The 20,182-nt window shown below is 35.4% G+C and overlaps 1 pseudogene; it reads right to left on the bottom strand.

Moving 5' to 3' along the window:
* Positions 1–478: 478 nt before the first annotated feature.
* LOC121016225 (Y-box-binding protein 1-like) lies at positions 479–2,128 on the bottom strand (annotated as a pseudogene).
* Between the last annotated feature and the right edge of the window lie 18,054 nt (positions 2,129–20,182).

Raw genomic sequence — 20,182 nt, 5'->3', positions numbered from 1 at the left:
TGCATCTAGGCTCTGCTCTAACAATGTGAGCCTGCTTGGGATTCTCTCTCTCTCTCCCCTTCTCTCTGCTTCTCTACCTTCATTCTCTCTCTCTCTCTCTCTCTCAAAATAAATAAATAAATAAACATTAAAAAAATCAGTGCAGCAGCTTAAATAAAAGAAATTAAAAATGAGGTTCTGAAAAAATCTCAGCTTGACCACATATGAAACAATTTAAAAATCTTTAGAGGTGTATTGAGAAAAAACAGGCTTTCTATTTAAAAACAAAAAAATTTTTGTCATTACCAAAAAGACAGATGTCCTTAGGTAAAAATAATAAAAACCCCATGCTGCATAGATAATGCAGATAGTTCTATTAATGTAGTCAATGGGCAAAAAGCAACCATGGTCTTCAGCTCCAATCTTTTGTTCATTTGTTGTTGGAATTTCATATTCAATTCTTGTTGGATGACTAAACCAGATGGTGGTAAGCCCACATTTACTCAGCTGGGCCCTGCTCAGCCTCCAGAGGGGATGAATTTTTATCTGCTGGATCAGCTACTTTTGTCTCTACCATCTTGTTATTTAGGGTTTTCTGGGTGTCCGTGTTGGGAACTGAAGTTTGGAGGTGCCTGTGTTGAGGTGGCTGCTGACCTTGGGTCTCATGCCCTTGATTTTCCTTATTTTCTTCATTGCTGTCCTCTCTAGCTGTCCTTGGTGTGGAGGACCCCTGCAGGATCGTGGTCTGTAGCCTGATACATATTCTGTATCATTGGCCTACCTTGTTCCCCTGCACTCTGTTTGTCAGCTCTCTCCATCACCCTTCCCTCCACAGGAGAGTTGGGATACTGTGGTGGGTTGAAGTGCACAGGGTCTCTGTATGGTAGTAAACTGGGAACCCTTGCCTGCAGCAGGGCAATGCTGTTGGGCCTAGCCTTCGGGAGCATTTTCCTGTCCCATGTTCTTCTCCCCACTCTCCCTATTCTGCTAAATTCTCCTGGGAATTTTATGGAGGACCCCTGCCACATGGAGAGCATCTTAAAGGTTATGGTCTATTGAGTATTTCCTGCCTTGCTCTGGAGCTCCTCCAGGTCCTGTCACATTTGCTGTAACCGCACCCTTTTCTCCCTCAACAACATCAAACTCTATAGTCTCTCCGTCTCCTATGCTGATGGTGAGGTTTTGGGGTGATGATGGGGTTCATGGGGTTTGGAGCTGATGGCCAAGAAAGAAGTTTTGAAGACGTCTCTGATGCAAAAGGGGTGATTTTATTAAAGTACAGGGACAGGACTGTGGGCAGGAAGAGTTTAACTGGGATTGTGAAGAGTGGCTCATTATATACTACAGGGCCAGAGGAGGTAAAGTCAAAAGGGAAGTTTACAAAGATATTTTCATATGCTAAAGATTCACAGATTACTGGAGGCCTAGCTATTGTCAAACTAAGGCTGTTTTTCTCTCCAACAAAGCATTAACATTAAGACAGTAGGGAGTTCCTGGAGAACTCTGCCTGCCTCAAGTATTTGCCAATGGGCTGCAGGTTATAAGGAAATTCAATTTTCTCTGCCATTTCCTTCTGCCTTTGTTCCCCACATCACTATGGAGGGGAGGGTGATGTTGGCACTCCAGGAAACTGAGTCTATAGGTTTTTGGAGATTAGGCTATTGATAAGATTGCCTTTTTCTTATAATTTACTACTCTATCAGTTTAACCATTTGTTTTCTGTCCTTTCCTTTGTCTTTGGGCAGCCAGGAGTGCCTGAGGAATGTCACACATTTCCCATCTCAGGGTGGGGGCAGGGGTGGTAATGCTGGCTTGTGCTTGGCCCCCAGCTTGCCTTATGGTCCCTCATCACTGAGAAGGTACTTCCTGGGGTTATTCTTCTTTGCGGAAGTCTGGTATACAAATATATATCTTCTTTGGTGTCATTTCTGTTCATGAAACCATATCCGTTTCTTACATTGAACCATTTAACTATTCCCAAGATCTTCCTTGCAATGCCTTTTTTATCTCAGTTGGCAGGCACCACCCAAAATGAGGCTCCCTGGACTCCACCCCCCACACCACTCTGAGGAAGAGGTGCTGGGCTTGGGGTCTGCAGCTCCTGAGGGCAGGGCAGCAGGCGCTGCAGGGTGTCCTCCTCCCTACTCATGGTCACAGTGAAGGTAACTGGGGCTTGCTGTGGCATCTGCGGCTCCTACTGGGTTGTGTAACTCTGCCGGTGGTGGTGGTGGGGCTGCTCAGAGCCATCTGGGATCTTCTCTCTGCTCCTGCAACAGCCTGGGCTTGTGACTGGAGACTAGAGTCTGAAGTGGTGGTTTGGAGCAGGGGTGGGGTTGGGGAGGACGGTACTGCACAGGACTGAGCCCTCAACCTGTGGAATATGGTGCTATCTACGGGTAATTAATGTCAGAATTCAGTTGAATTCTCAGATACCCTGCTGGTTTCTAAAGACTGCTTGGTGTTGTGCTGGATGCCCTCACACATACGTTGGAATTGGGCCCAGGAACCCAAATAAGACCTTTTAATCCATAGCAGTAATAATATGCTCTCAATTTACTTATTCAGTACTGATCACTTAGCTCGCTTTCCTTCAGCTCCTGAGATTTTTCTCACCTGACCAATATAGATCTGCTCCTCTAAAATCAAAGCAGAATCTTCAGGATAAATTAAACCTTCCAAATTTAAATGTTCAGGAACAAAATTACCTCCCAAAACAAAAACCCAGGGGAGTTATTACTTATTCAAACCCAGAATAATTGTATACACAAAAAATTCTATGCACAGAAACATTAGCATTAAAAATAATTATATCTAACTTCCGTAAGATCTTAGTATAATTCAACCCTTCCAATAAGCCCAATTTTTAGTACTAAGAGAAGTCACTGGGAAGTCATATTTATAATATAATCTTTCCACAGAATTCATTTTAATTAAAAATCAAGTGGTCCCAAGTTTTCCGTTAAAGCTTTATGATAAAATATTCCATTCATCATGCTTTCCATAATGAAAGATTCAACTATAAACTTGCAGAAAAATGGAATAGATGAATCAAAATATTCTTTCATTTTAGTTAAGTTAATATGATCTGATATCTGTTAGGAGTTCATAATCACATCACTGAAAGTGGAAATTATACAGAAAAAAATTGACAGATTTGATTGAACTTTTTAAAAAACTTCTGTATATTAAAAAACACCTATATAACTCAAGGCATACTTACCCTAAATATCAACATAACTTTTATGTTTTTTTTTAAGTTTCTATTTATTTTTAATTTTTTAATTTAAGTACAAATGTAAAACAAATCAATACTGGGGTGCCTGGGTGCCTCAGTTGGTCAAGCAAATGACTCTTGGTTTCAGCTCTGGTCATGATCTTGTGGTTTATTGTTTGAGCCCCACATGAGGCTCTGTGCTAACAGTGCAGAAATTGCTTGGGATTCTCCCTCTCTCCCTGTCTCTCCACCCCTCCTTTGCTCACATGTTTTCTCTCCCTCTCTCTCAAAGTAAATAAATAAACTTAAAAAATTGTTTAAAAAATCAATACTGAGATTACTGTCAATAGAAAATGGGTAAAAATGACATGATTAGAAATTTCACAAAAGAAGAAAATGGCCATAAACACATAAAAAAGTTTATCACTTTAGTAAACAAAAATGCAAAGTGAAAGAATAATAAGATATTGCCAATCTATTTAACTTACATAAAATGTTAACTATATTAATGCTTCCAAGAGTTTGAGAAATAATTGCTCTGATGCATTGCTGGTGGAAAGGTAAAAGTTCAAATCTTTCTGAGGAACAGCTTGGGAACATGCAACAAAAGCCTGAAATATTTGCATATTGCAAATCCAACCTTTCAAATTTACCCTTAGGAAATAATCTGATGTGTGCAATGATGTTCATCAATCTCTTCTGAAAAGCCATTAACAATGTAAATACCCAGTAGGAGAACTTGGTCAAGTAAGTCATGGTATATCCACACACTGTAATATTAACAAAGATTGACTATGTTGCAGAAGAAAATATAATAACATGGTGAGATATTAAAAATATAATAAATGGAAAAAAGCTAAAAGCAATGTGTCCCGTATGATCCCTTTTAGAAAAATATGTTTATCAAGTACATGTCACATTTATGTATGAGTGGATAGGGCTAAATTGATGGAAAGTTAGATACAGGGTAGTAGATATATGGATAGACAAATCAATAAATCAGCTAATGGGTAGATATCGATATGATAGATCACAAAGACTAGAAGAATATTCACCAAAATATTTTGGTTAATTCTGAGTGGTGTATTAATGGGGGCATAATTTTGATTTCCAGTTAAGCTAACATTTTTTAACTATGTTAAAATTTCTTCTTTTATGACTCATCTGAAACTTGTTCTTGGTTCATTTTCCAATTTGAATTTTATTTATTAACTTAAGAGTCTATAGTGGAAAAATCAATATTCCCTTCTTCCCTTCTAGGTTCTTCAGTTTGTCTAATAACTAAATTGATATAAGACATATAACAGGAGAAAAACAAACAAAATTACATATGTACAGAATCCCTATAAATATAAGACTCTAGAAGCTGCCAGCTAATTGAGGTATATATAACATCCTGGACTAAGGAAAGGGGTAGGGATCTGGGGACACAGAGGGGAGAAAGAACTTTTATAGAAAGATAAGAGGGGAAGTTTGGAAAGCAGAAGTTGCCCTGTTGTAGATAAGCTTCTTAGGTAGAAAGGGATCTCTGGTACTAGCTTTCTTCCTGGTACAGGCATCCTTCCAATGTAAGTTTAAGTAGTTGAATAAGGAGTTAAAGAGCTTTTCCTGCACCTGCTGAGTTTTGATTGATTGCCTTTCACTCAAAATAATTGTCATGCCAAAGTGGCATATTTGGGGGTGACAAAATCTGCTCCCCTTCAAGTTCTATGTCCATAAAGGTGAAAAGCACCTGAAATAGTTGCTGCTAATAGTATTTTTAGGTTATTTATTTATTTTTTTACCAGGTATTGGTTTTTGTGATTTAAAAATTATTAATTTTTCATGTAGTCAAATCTATGGATTTTCCCTTGTGATTTTTAAAATTGTTTATATGCTTAAAACTCCTCATTACTAAATTAGCCAGTCAACTTCATTTTTTATAATTTCCAGAGATCTCATATTTTTATTTTACATTTATCTCTTTAACTCATATGGAATTTATACTGACATATGATACGAGGTGAGGCTGGATCTAATTTATTTTATCCCCATATGTGTTAAGCAATTGTCCCTGGGTCACCTCTTAACTATCCAACCTTCCTCCATTCATTTATAATACCAACACAATAAAGTTTTACATATTTGAATCTGTCCTGATATTCCTTCTTTTCCATTGTTTTGTCAAAATGACACTGTCATGAGTATTCTAGCTTTATAATTTATAAGACAATTGTATTGGCTATTTGCCCCTGCTCATTAAGAGATAAATATTAGACTTACTATGGCAAATTCAAAAAAGAAAACTCACTGTGGTTTTATTAAGTAATAGCAGTTCTATGAATTCTTATGGGAAAAACAGGCAACATTTAATATATTTCATCTTCAGTTGATAAAATTGTCTCTTAGGTCTCAGCAAACTTTTACCATTTTTATTATCCAGTTCCCACATGTTTTTTTCTTGCTAATGATATATCAAGATATTTTGTATTTTCACTGTATCGTAAATGGGACGTTTCGATATATATATTTTTCTAACTTCTTAGCATGAAAGCAGTTCACTCAAAAAAATTGTTCTAAAAAGTTACTTTAAAATCAATTCTGACACACACAATTTGGAAGAAATAAGCTATAAACTTTTCACAAGGACAATGATGAAGTAATCCAGAGTAGAAGATGGCAAATAAATAATCAAAAGTATACTATGACAAATATCTGTAATCAGCAAAAGAAGTAAATACAGATTCTCCCACAGATTTCCTTTCCTTAAAATAAGAGATAATTTCAAAATAAAATTCAAAATTCATCTCATCAAAAATCATCAGACAACACCCATATTAAAATTCCTACTGAAAGATTTAGATTTAAATTTAGATGATGCCATAGTGTTCCAAATCACATTTAAAAAGCACTGTGTATTAAAATAGTTAATTAATTTTCTGGATCAGACACTATTAAGAATAATTCTCCTGGCCAGGCAATGGGGTTGGAGTTAGAGAGAAGGCAGGAATGCCCCCCCTCTGTGTAGCATGAATGACAGCAATAGCTCCTAAGGGGAGAGCTTAATTCCCTTGGATTCAACCCTACTATACAACAGATGTGGGGGTTCCTGTGATGCAAATTGCCAGGGAGGATTTAGGCTGGACTAAGAAGATATCCATTATGGAAGAGTAAGATACAAGAATTCTTTAGGGATTTGGGCATAAGCAAATACTCAGAATTACCCCTAGTTGCTGGGATTTAGACACCAGAAAAATCCACACAGTACATGTTCCTTAGAAAACACAGTCTGGCTTTCCAGAAAAAAAATAATAAATCCAGCATAAAGATTTGTGCACTTGGTGATTTATTAGATATACTGAATGATGACCTAAGAACAGGTACTGGGGATTTTCTCAATCAGCCCGAAATCAAAATGCAAAGGATCTGAAGGAATAAATATATATCAGGTTTGAAGAAGTGTTTAAGTCAGTTTTTAAGCCAGCTAGTTCACCTACAAAGCCCAGATGTTTTTAGAGTATGGAATATTGATTAAAACTAAGAAATGACCACTGAATTTTCATACTAAACCACTTTTAAAAGAAAATCTTTGTAAAGTGTGTTCCTTTATTTTCAGTACAGTGAATCCTGTAAAATTGTAACTTGAATGGCTTCTGATATTGTTTTATCATCAATTTTTTTCTTCCAAATATCAAAAAAAAAAAATCCCAGTCTCTTATGTTTTCACAGTATTTCTAAGGAAAAATGTAACAGTCTGGGTTAAAATTATTAACTGAACACAGATAGGGAAAAATGAAATTGATTTGTAAAACCGTTAGTAAAAAGTAACCAAAAATATCCACAATTCTCTAGCTTTGTTATTCAATCTATTACCTGCAAACATCCTCAATGTCTTTAGTTACTAAAATACCAGATTTAAAATCAACAAAGATGAGAAAATGTGACATGGAAAAATACCTCCCACCAACAGGAAGCCCTTCAGTGAACTAAGAATGAATTTCCCAAGATGTTGGATTAATTAATGATTCCAGCAGCAACTGAACTTGTAGTATCACTTTGTAGTATCATATTGCTTAAGTATGATCTGAAAAAACTGGGAAGTTTGTATAGAAATCCTATTTGCCTTCAAACACAGAACTCAACAAAATAACATGTGAGAATGAATATATTTTAACCAAGGTTTAAAGATCATCTTACAAACATTTTCTGAAATAAGTGTTGACTCCTAAGGTATGGTTCTTTGAGAAAAGGGAATTCACAGCTATGCAACTCATTAGCATTCAATTTTGATTGCTATATAAACTTTTTAGTGAAAGAAATCTTACTTAGCCAAGTAATAATCCTGAACTAGTAACTGAGCTTTAGTGAGAAAAATCAGAGTTCCAACACATATTGAAATGAAACACTGTTAGATGGAAAAGAATAGCGTGATAGAGATGATGATGATTCTCATTTACACTGGATTTTTAAAGAAAGATTTTAACAAAGTGACCATGTGTCTTTTTAACATCCAGGGAACAAAGCTGGAGATCTGAGAACAGTTAGTGCTATAAAAAAAAAAAAGGTTAAAAAATCACCAATTCTGACAAATGTTAGTAGGTACTGGATTAAATAAAAGTGGCTTCTTTAACGGGCAATGGTACACTGTTCTCTAAGCTGTCTAATGAGGCACAGAATAAAAACAGAGCCATTTTAGGAAATGGCAGGGCTGAGTTGTATAGGAATCTTTCAGTTGTTGAAGATGTGTGGAAATTTATTGAGAAATTTAAGTTATTGAAAAATCAGGTTCTAGTATTTTTGAACTATGCAATCCTATTTATAATTTCTGTGCTAGTAAATAGACACCAAAAATACCCAGGGTCTTAAGTCAGACATAACCTTCTTCAAATATTGTATTCCTCATTCTCAAAAAATAAAGACAAAAATCAACTATTTAACATGCTTGCTCAAGACTCTGGTCTGCTTATATGTGTATTTGGATTTTAGATCCTTTACCTTATTAAGTACTAAAAAAAAGTAAGAAGTAAAATATATTTATAGCCTTCAAAAGAACAAGTGTATAAAGCATATAACATGTGAAAAAAATAAAAGCATAATGCAATCAAGTGGGTATTGTAATACTAATAAAGTTGGTAAAACAGAAATAAATTATTGCAATTGAAAAAAATATTGACAAGAAATATATACTCGACTCATTATAATGGCTAAAATTAAAAAGACTAACAACACCAAGTGTTGGTGATGATGATGTATAATTGGAACTCTTGTGCATCGCTGGTGGAAATGCAAAATAGTTCATCCACTCTGGAAAAAATTTTAATATTATTTTTATAAAATTCAACATATGTGTACCACATGACTCAGCAATCCCACCCCTAGATATTTACCCAAGATAAATTAAAACTTAGGCTCACACATACAAAAAGTATGTAAATGTTTCTAGCATCTTTATTCATAATCACCCAAATTGGAAAGAACAGAAAAGATCATCAAATGGTAAATGGATAAACAAATTGTGGAGTATCGAGACAGTAGAATACTACTCAGCAATAACACAGAAAAATCTACTAATGATGCAACAACATGAATGAAATTTAAAAGCATTACACTTAATGAAAGAAGCTAGACACAAAAGAACACTCTGTGATTTCATTGATACCAAATTCTTAAAAAGGCAAAACTATAGCAAAAAGAAGAAGATCAGAGGTTGCTGGGGATCAGGGGGTGAGTGTAGGAAATTGACTTCAAACGGGTAGCAGAGACATTTTTGCAATGATGAAAATGTTCAATATGGTGATTGTGACGCTAGTCACACAGTATATACATTTGTCAAAACTCACTGAAATATGCATTAAAACAGATAAGTTTCACTGTATGTAAATAATACCTCAATAAAGCTGATTTTAAAAAGGAATGCAAAAGAAAAATAGACATTTTATGTGTAAATTTCTAATCTGCATTTGCCTTAAAAAGAGGATAACTGATGAAACATTTAAAGGAAAACCAACGTGAGGTCGTAACAAATCTCATAACCATTAATAAATCAACTCAATAAGCCCATATGATATTATGGATGAATAGCTAAAGACTAACTTGGCTCTATAACAGAGACACTGTTACTAAGAGTTCCAAAAAATGGGTCATAGTGCTGTGTGGTAGAAAATGCTATTTCACCTTGGATCCAGCTCAGGATTGAATACTCTTACTATTTCTCTACCACAGGTGCCAAATTATAAACTTCATCGTGGTAGGATGGAAAAATAACATTGATGGAGGCAGAGAAAATAGATACAGGAGAAAACACTCAAGTTAAAGACAGAAAAAGAGAAATAACTACAGAGCCACGGAAGATAAATCATTATTTGGATTAATGGCCTTTATTTTGTGGAGTTTATTGAAAGAAGCACATATGTGTGGAAATCTATTAAAAAGAAAAGTTATCTGCAATTTATTTTAATTAAACAAAATGAAAAGAGTGAACATGAAAAAGTATGTGGAAAAAATCACAGTAAAAATTGTTAAATAAGAAGTAACTTCTTAGCACAAACCAGCAAGGAACAAGAGTGATGTGGAACATGTAGCCTGACTGATTAAACTGATTAAAGATATAACAGCTTTGCAACATTTATTCTTTTTCTTTGGCTATCTTACACAAATGTATAATCAAATGCATGTAGTCCTCATTTAAGCATGTATGTTCAACTATTCTCAAGCAATTCTTTTGTCACCAAATGTAAATTACTAGACTGTATAGACCAAATTATGGTGAAGAGTAGGAAAATCTTTTCAAAAAGTCTAAACTTTAAAAAGCAATAATATGGATCAAACGAGTCACAGAAGTTGAGGAATATGAAAAAATCTGATCTGGTCAGGAAGATTTTAGAATAAAAAAATAAAAAATAAATATACATACACGGGTATATGCACCTGTCAGCTCCTGTATGTGTATCATGTCCTCTCTCCTTGAGTTATCAACATTTGTAACAAAGTTCCAAAACAGTATGAGTCAAATGTGCAGAGCCACTACTTCTGTATCTGTCCCATGTCACTTAGTTTTTAATATCTTATTATTTATAAAATGACTTGTTAAATAGATTATTAGTACATTAGACTGAGAGTCTATAAGAACTTAGCTCTCGCTGAATGACATCAATGTTGTTCTTATGAAGTTCAAAATACCAATTTGGTAAAATATCAACACTATAAAAGATGATTAGCTACTAGAATGGAAAAGACGCATGGATTCAAAGGAATACAATTGCAGGAGCTGATAATGAAAAGTTGGACTAGAAAATGCATCTATACAATACAAAAGAAAACACTTAGCTCATTTCTACTCCTACCAATTAGGAAATGTTGAACCAATGAAGGGAAATCCTTAAACACAAGTATTTGCAAGAAAATAAAGTCTAAGATCATCCGTTCTATGAAGACATGGGAAATGCTTTCATCATTCCAAAGGTGTGCAAGACACAACACCTTACTCTTAGTTAAACAGGTAAAGTACACAATTAAATTATTTATTAGAATAAAGCCAGTTCCATCCAGATTAAGAGACAATAACTCAATTTTAATGATACGGGTTTAATACATAGATTTTTCTGTGAACTGAAGGAACTGTAGACCTTTGCTAACATGAACAAAATACTGAACCAAACACCTCAGTCCTGGGTAGATATACAATCCAAATATGACTGAAAAGTAGATGTAGACTTTAGAGAATTTAAGTTTTACCCAATGAAGAAAATTAATGATGATCACGTAAAGAAACAGGTTCGAGCGCGGTCAAACAGCTAATGTCAAGAAACCGTTACTTAATTTTCAAAAGAATGATCATCAGCAGAACAGAACATCGTACTTCCAAAGGGGGGAAAAAAAACTGATGGCAGGCCCATCAAAGGCACTTTCTATCCCAAACGATGCATCCGGGAAGAACTGCGGACAACATTAGAACAGGTCATTTCATCAACCCCCCAGGCAAGTACATGATGTTGCCAGGCTGGGAATTAGGTGGAAAATTATGTGTATCCAAACCAAAGCGTTTCTCATCTAGTCCATTTTGGATCTGATGACTCATGGCTCCTTCCAATTTTTTCTCCATCTCTGTCACTTCTACATCTAGGGTTCCTCCAAGCAAAGTGTGTCCCAAACCCAATGTACACACCGCAGGATAAGCATCTGTTTTCTTTCCTTTACCAAGAGCAGCAATACTCATTCCCTTCTCTCTCACATTTTCAAAGTAGATGCTCTTCATATAATGCACCATTCATTTTTACAGTATTGTCCAAAGGATTGACGGTATTGTTTCATAATAACATCCACCTTTCTCCCTGGTTCTTACAGAAATTAGAGGGGGAAATAATAGGAAGAAACTACAAAATGCTTAGCTCCTGGAACACTGCGAATTTAATTCATATACCTCTGCATCCCCAACTTCTTCTACTCACATACATTTGTTCTACCTCCACACTCATCAATCTTGCAAATGCAACAGCGGGCACACTCGGCCTTCTTCTAAAAGCAACAAGGAGACTGCCCTGTTTCAAAATTATTCTGTACTGTTCTGTGGCCACAGTAGCACTTTTCACAGTTGGGATTATTCTCCACATTGTTGTATCCAGTCAAAGCCACTCAAGAATTCCTATGGTCCCAGCAGCACTAAAAATACATAACAGCCTCCTTACAATAATGGCTGTGAATCACAGCATTCCTCGGCTGACATAAGTAGTTAAAATCGTGGGGGGAAAAAAAAAAGTTAAATAAAACTTTTTAAAAAGTTCAAGTAAAAAAAAAAATGAAAAGGGGGTTGAAAAGGACTCCCCTACCGTCTAACAATATTAAAGTCTGTCTCAAATTTACAAACGTCCTCAGCAACATCAAATACCGCAGCTTCAAACACACGCGCCAGCTTCAAGCCCGACAGCTTCAAATGCCGCAGCTTCAAACACGCGCGGCAGCTTCAAACGCGCCAGCTTCAAACAGCCTTGGGGCAGCCATCTTGCACACGCTCCAAGGAGCACAACCTCAGGGCCCTGAGGCGGCCGCCCCATCCCAGAGGCCACACAGAGGCTTTGTTGGGGGAAAAATGGGAAGAAGAAAAAAAAGAGGAAGAAGAGGAAATATAATTTGCAGACGTTAAATTAGCCCATAGAGGGAGCTCACAGAGCCCCATAATTTCACAGTAATTGGAATCTCCTGTAATTTAAAATGTAGCCCCATCATTTGTCAGAGAGAGCCTCCAGGGGTCAAAGAGTGCATGTCTTACTTCATACCGATCTCTGCATGCCTATAAAATGCAATTCCATTTAGACCCCCCTTGACCGTGTGTTTTGTTATCGCAACAAAAAGATGATGATTCTTGGATGCATGTTCTCCAAAACCAGCCCAGGAATTAAAGTGACTCGTCTATATGTGCTGTTAGGGTGAATCCAACTGAATAAAGACCATAATAAGAATAAAGTTCCAACAATTAGAATTGTCATGGCAATAACCTAAATGTCCCCCATTCACGGTGCTCAGTTTAGAAAGCTACGTGCTCTCTTTCAACCTTGACTAGAGATACTCTTGTGGCTATCCATTTCTCTCGCTGTCTAGAATTCTTAAACCAGCCATGCTGCAATGTGCCTTCAGACAAAAGGATAAAACCGGAAAACGAAAGGATATAATGGCAGTGAGCCTTTTCAATAAAACATGCGAGAAACAAAATTCCAAAATTCTGTGGAAAGAAATATTGAGGAGAAAGTACACTCAAAAATAAAGCATCTAAATGTGCAGCTGAGAGTGGAAATATATTACCTGCTCTTGTGAAACAAATTTTGAAAGGAGTCAAGTTTACATTATGTAACCCTTATTTAGAAACTTCACACTGAACAGGTTTCTGAAAACATTTAACCTTTGAAGTGAAGTTATTTCTATCAGAGTAAACACAAACCAAGAATGTAAAGAAAGCTCAAAATGTAGAACTTAATCAAGAATGTAACATATGTGGATTTTATCCTATTTGGGATAATCTATTAGCTGTTAAGAAAAACACACCTACTTCATTTAAATTAGAAGGCTTGTATGTTATTACTGCTTGTCCGTAATGTATTTGTAGCTTTGGGGTATTACGATTACATTTCCTGCACCCTGTTGCTTAAAAGTATATCATTTATGAAATTTGAGGATTTAAGCGACGCCTTAATATTACCGATATTATATCAATAACTGTAAAAGGCAAATTATATATAGGCAAGGAATCATTTGCCTGAAGATGTGTGGTGGAGCTCAATTTCAAATTCTAATAATCACATCTAGCCAAGATTCCATGTTAAGAATAGAAAGTATCTGAATTTTTTCTGAATTTGCCCAAATACTCTGAAATCTTTTCACTGCTTTATGTATTTCCCATCATAGAAATGCCTCACTTTTCTCATATGTCTGATTTCCATCTCTCATTTCAGACTCCACCAGAAAAACTAAAAAACCTTGTAGGTGTGATTCTTCAATAGCAAAGCCATATAAACTCAGGTTTTCCTCAGAGCAACATAAACTTGGGAATGCTCACCCTGGTTTGGCTAGCTTTTGGGCTGCCAGGAATTCCACAATGAACACGATGGGTAGGGGGAAACTCAAATGATAATGCTTAAGGTTTAGGATCTTGAAAAGTAATGGCATATACTTTCCATGGAACTACAAAGCCTTGTCAACTACACTTCTGTTAAGTTCATGAAGGCTGGTAGATAACTTTGTCACCTATAAGAATCTATGTTCAAGTAATTAAGGCTATGCATTATAGAAAGTAATAATTGATGAATTATCTTAAAGTTACCAATGATCATGAGCAGAAGCAAAGGAAGTAATGCTTGCTTGTTGTTACAAAAGATAGCTGGACAGTTTCTGTCACTTGGAAATGAGAAAGCAATCAAGGGTCTTCTTCCAATGAGGAAAAAAAAAACAAGGAAGAAAAAGTGTATGTAACCTCTTCATGTCTAACTTCTCATGTTAGAAAAGTCACACTCCACTATAAGCCCAAATATCACTGGACACATATTCTAAAACTAAACATGTCGTGTGGGAAACAGGATAAATGAGCATATTAAATTATAGTAGTTCTCCTTCTTACTCACCTGTAACACTGATAAGGGATACAATTACATTGTAAAGATGAAAAAAAGCAGCACCGAAGTTTCACTCTGAACTCTGAGCAAGCTTGACATCTAATGGTAGAAGGCACACATCCAGTACGTAGCTGCTGACTTTTTATTCCAATAGAATAAATAAAACATTTCTGCTGTTTCTATAAATCAGCATAGAAAGTTAAAAATAAAACTATTATTACCTGGAATGCTTATAGCCTTACATGATTTTCTACATTTTTCTCTTAACTGAATGTTAATGAGGAATTGTTTTTGATGGCTTAATTTCCTTGTGTAAAATCTTTTTCAAACAATGACTGTCCCTATTACCTACAGAATTTCTCAACCCAAGTTAATTGAGACCCCTACAGTCTCCTAGGATCATATATATGATTATTATTACACAAAAGTACCTTATGTACAGATAAACAGAATATTAGGCTGAGTGAATCTGATCCATAAAACTTATTTTTTTCATGAATCTTTGTGGTTCTTGTTATTTTTTTAACCTAAGTTCAAAAACATTCATGTTATTTGAGAATTCCAGCTTCTCAAATGTATATGCAAGACACATACTCGCAGAAAGACCAAGAACTTTGTGATACAGGCTCCTACAAGCCATCTGGTCTGATGTCTAATCAGCTTTTTGATCATCCAATTTCTAGAACAGAGAAACTAAAGGTCAAAATTTTTACTATGAAACAGAAAATAAATCCAAAAATAGACTTAGTTATCTGTAAATCTGACCTAAGAAGAGCACATCTTTCTCTAAAGTAAAAATTCAATGAATGATGATGTATGGAAGTTGATATAAAGCCATGGTGAGCTACTGTGAAATGTTTGACAGCATTCTACAGCAAAATTTGTCCTCCCTGAAATACATTTAGCTGGAATAGCAGACAGATTTTCTACGTTGTTTATATTTGCAGACTTATTTGTAGGCAAATAATAGTGGGAGAATATGCTCAAAGTTTTGTGGGATAAACTATTAAAATCCATTTATTTGGAGAGGTTTCCTTACTCTACCACAAGAGAATCCTGAGAGAAGTTTGTGTAGAATTCATTAATTGGATTATAACAGAAAGTTCTGTTTTACATAATTTCTAAGGTAAAGAACCCTGAGTATACTTGTGGCAAAAGTAAGAGGAAACTATACACTTCAGACCAAAAGTAGGGGCAAACATGTTTAATAACAAATGGAATGCTTTAAATGGTAGGTGGTACCGTGTATGAATTAATAGACCATTTTTTTCTTCAAAATATTATGAATCCTAACCTTTTAAATCTAACATGGCCAAATAATTGATCATCCAAAAGTATACCTTTTGAGTGCATTCAGAGGCTCTAATAATAATTACTACAGGCCAGGGCAGACCAGGCTGTATGGCCGCCCAACTTATACCAGGACAATTTGAAATAGTTGCTATCTAAGAGGAGGAGTGGCCAACACTGGACATATCTGAGAAATTAGTTATTTGGAGGCCACTCTGCAAAAGAAGACCTGGAGCCAAATTAATAAGCATAAATTATAACAGATTCTGAAGGTAATAGTTTGCGGATCTGAGCTTCTTCAGATCTATAGGAGCTGCTAGGCTCCTTGTGTATCTAAACATCTTTCAACATCTATCCTTTCCACTGTAACAAAGTACAAAAGATAAATGAAAAGTCAAATATCAGGTATAGTATGTGATTTTATAACTTTTTACCGATAAAGCAAGAAAAGACTATATACTTCTTTTGTGTGTCTGACTTATCAATGAGACATTTTATACACACATATATTTTTTTAGAATTTATATTTTATTTATATTAATTTCTATGTTATGTATTTAACATATGTGTATTTATCACTTTTTAAGTTTTTATTTTAATTCCAGTTAGTTAATGTGCAGTGTTATATTAGTCATACATACATACATATATATATGTAATATATATACATATATATATGTATATATGTATATATATTTAAAGCCAAGTGATGGGAATGTATTTTAAGTTACTCATGAGTTGAAACATGTTTTTTTTTGGCTTAACCATTTCAGAACATCTGTGAAATGCAAGTACAAAATGGAAATGGCTTAACAAACTATGCAGTAAGATAGCTACAATTTTGTTTTCCCTTTGTCAAGGGAAAATAAAATAAATTTTCCATCAGTCACAATGAGAGCTAGAGGGACTGATTATTCAAAATACAGTAGCACCTACATTTCTCCAAATATTCCCCAAGACATAGCATTTGTGCTGAGTATTCAATAATTTCCTCAAGCTGTACACCTGAAAAATATATGTCTCAAGTCTGGTGTTCATAATCTGGTAGACAACCACATGTGTTCACAGCCCATATCTTTGAAACAATTATTCTCTTGGGTATGCAAATGTACTGGGCTTGCAACATGTTTATTCAAAAGAGTAGAAAGAATGTTTCTTATGTGAGCATCTGCAGGTTTCCACTGGAAATCTGCATACAACAATACACTTCCCCATGAATTCATTTTTTGAAATGACAGTTATATATCTTTTTAAGGCTTTACCAAGAATTAACACAACTCAACTTGATAACAATTTTTCATCAAGAAAAGCACATGTAAGAAACAAAATTAAAGTATGTATGTTAGGACCTATTCCCTGGTTTATTGCTTGGATTTTTGCATGCCCTAATACCACAAAAATCCAAACATCTTGGTACTCCTAACCCACCAGCCTTTTCACTATACCCTAGCTATATGCTATCCCACTTCTGATCCTAGTTTTGGCCTCACAATCATTTCAGTGTTTTTCTGTTTTCATTACCAACCTTCTCACCTATCCCTGAGCATTGATAAATTTAAAACTGTTAAAAATACTTTTATCATTTTTTTATTTTTCATTTTAGATAGAGAAAGAGCATGAGCAGGGGAGAGGTGCAGAGAGAGAGAGAGAGAGAGAGGGAATCCCAACAGAGAATCCCAGGAATCTCATGCTGAGTGTGGAGCCCGATGCTGGGCTCGATCCCACAACCCTTGGATCATAACCTGAACTGAAATCAAGAGTCGGACATTCAACTGACTGAGCCAACCAGGTGCCCCCTAAACTGTTAAAAATACTTAAAAATTTTTTTTAAGTTTATTTGTTTTGAGAGACAGAGTGGACAAGGGACAGAGGGAGAGGGAGAGAGAGAATCTCAGGCAGGCTCCATGCTCTCAGTGTGGAGCCCAATGCAGGGCTCAAGCTCATGAGCTGTGAGATCATGACCTGAGCTGAAACCAAGAGTTGGACACTTAACCGACTAAGCCACCCTGGTGCCCCCAAAATACTTTCTACAAATTTTCAAAAAAGCCATTATGATAGTAAAATATACTAATGTACATTTATTGGAAATGGACATGTAAAGTATACAACAAAGAAGTAAATGCATGTAATATTCAAAAATGCAATATTAAATATTATAAACATATAAGCACTGAAGTTTGTTTGAATTGGTGTAATGGATATACAAATAATTAAAATGATATACACAAAGAGCATCATACCCAACAAAGAATAAAACAACCATCAGTTTCAAATATCTAGGAGACATTTATATATATTGTCTGTGTATTATTACCATGCCAAAAGAGTTTTAGCACATTTCCAAATGTACTTATCATAAGGCTATATTTTCTTTTCCCAATACATTAAAACAAAAATATATGGAACTTCTATTTCCAACAATAACTTCTTTTGTTTTGATCAAAACTCCAATGACAAAAATTAAAATACTAGATAAATATTTTAAAATTCCTTTAAAATCATTTAAGAGTTAACAAAGGGGTAACAAACTAAAGATACAAACCTAAGGGTGGGGAAGAAGGAATCATAGGGATATAAGTCGTACACATGAGCATCAAGCTGCTCTTCCCTTGAAGGTAAATGCCAAATTTGCAAAACCAGGGTGTGGGAAGAACGGGGAGAAAGTCAAGGCCAAGAAACTACCCATAGAAGGAGTCTGAGAGGAGACTCTTCCCAATATTGATTTGGGACACAATGGTTTTGCACCTATGTAAAAGTGATTCACAAGCAATGCTTTGTAGGTATGAAAGGAAAGCCTGAAAGTAAAGAAAGAAAAGGTGAAAGATGTGGGAAAAGATGTAGTGCCTGGTCAGCCTTCCAGTAGATTTGATGGCTAGAGATTCCTAAGAACTGCCAATTTTATGCTGGATTAAGAATGCCTTTCATTCACATTCACACCACATGCACTAGTTAGATGCAAATGTAAATCTTCCCTGGGTGGAATATGCCTTCATCCTAGCCTTAAAAAGTGTCCTTTTTCAAAGACAACTGTAGTACACAGGAAAAAATAACAAAACACAGAGGGAAATAGGGCTCCACATGATCTAGATTATCAGCCAGAAATGTAATTACTTCCCAAAACCAAACTCAGTCTTTCTCAATGAAACAGAAAATCATTGGGACTCCATAATATCATTCACAATGTCAAAAATACAATTAATAAATCACTAAATGTGTAAAGAAGCAAAAGAAAATGGCTAATAATAAGAAAAATTAGTTATAAGAAGCTTATCTGGAGATGATACAGATATTTAAGTTCACAGACAAGAACTTTAAAATAATTGTGAATAGAGGTGCCTGGGTGGCTCAGTCGGTTGAGCATCCGACTTTGGCTCAGGTCATGATCTCGCAGTTCGTGAGTTCAAGCCCCACATCGGGCTCTGTGTTGACAGCTCGGAGCCTGGAGCCTGCTTTGGATTCTGTGTCTCCCTCTCTCTCTGCTCCTCCCCTGCTCACACCCTGTCTCTCTCTCAAGAATAAATAACGAAAAAAAATTTTAAATAATTGTGACTAATATGATAAATATAATTGAGAAAAAGATAGACAAAAATAGATGAAAATATAACATGTTTTAACAGAGAATAACAATTTGCAAAAAAACTAAAACTGCATCCTGGAACTTCAAAATACAACATCAGAAATTAAGAACTCACTGAATGAGTTTAACAGCAGACTATGCACAGCATAAGACAAGTAAACTAGAAGGCAGATCAGAAGAAAACATCTCAACTGAATACAGAAAGAAAAGAAGAAACCCTAACAGGAATGCAAGAGGGACTTGGGACTCTGTAAGACTGTACAGGCTTTGCTGTCCCAGGTGAACAGGAGAGAATGGGAAGGGCAAAATTTGAAGAAATAATGGTTAAAAATTAGAATTTCTTGATATGATGAAAGACATCAACCCACATATTCAAGAAGCTCTGTGAACAACAGTAGGATAAGTAAAAGGAAAACTATACCTAGGAATATTATAGTCAAGATGCTGAAAGCCAAAAAATAAAGAGAATCTCAAAAGCAGTTAGAGTGTGAAGTGAGGGGGAGTATTGTTATATATCGGATGACAATAAAAATAAGAGTCTATTTCTCCACATTGACCATAAAAAACAGAGGACAGTGAAATGGCATTGTTATAATTTTAGAAAAGCAAAATGCCAACCTAAAATTCTATACTCAAAAATATTTATTTAATTTTTTTTTAAATTTTTTTTTTTGAGAGACAGAGAGGGAGAGAGAGAGCAAGCACAGGGGAGAGGCAGAAAGAGGGAAACACAGAATCTGAAACAGGTTCTAGGCTCCAAGCTGTCAGCATGGAGCCCAACCCATGAACCACGAGATCATGACCTAAACCAAAGTCATATGCTTAACCAATTGAGCCACCCAGGTACCCCAGCAAAAATATATTTTAAAAACAAAAAGGAAATAAAGACATGCCCAGAGAAATGTACTGTCAGTGCACTTATACTACAAGAAAAACAAAAGAAATTTCTTTAGGCTAAAAGAAAATTATCCCATAGGGAGAACAGATACAGAAGATTTGAAAAACATGATTAATAAAGTTGTTCTAATATACATACATAGAAAA

This window comes from Herpailurus yagouaroundi, unplaced genomic scaffold (genome assembly GCF_014898765.1).
Source record: "Herpailurus yagouaroundi ecotype Mexico unplaced genomic scaffold, PumYag 210, whole genome shotgun sequence".
In the NCBI taxonomy this organism is placed as follows: Eukaryota; Metazoa; Chordata; class Mammalia; order Carnivora; family Felidae; genus Herpailurus; species Herpailurus yagouaroundi.
The sequence above is the reverse complement of the archived record's forward strand: the minus strand, read 5'-3'. Positions and strand labels throughout refer to the sequence as shown.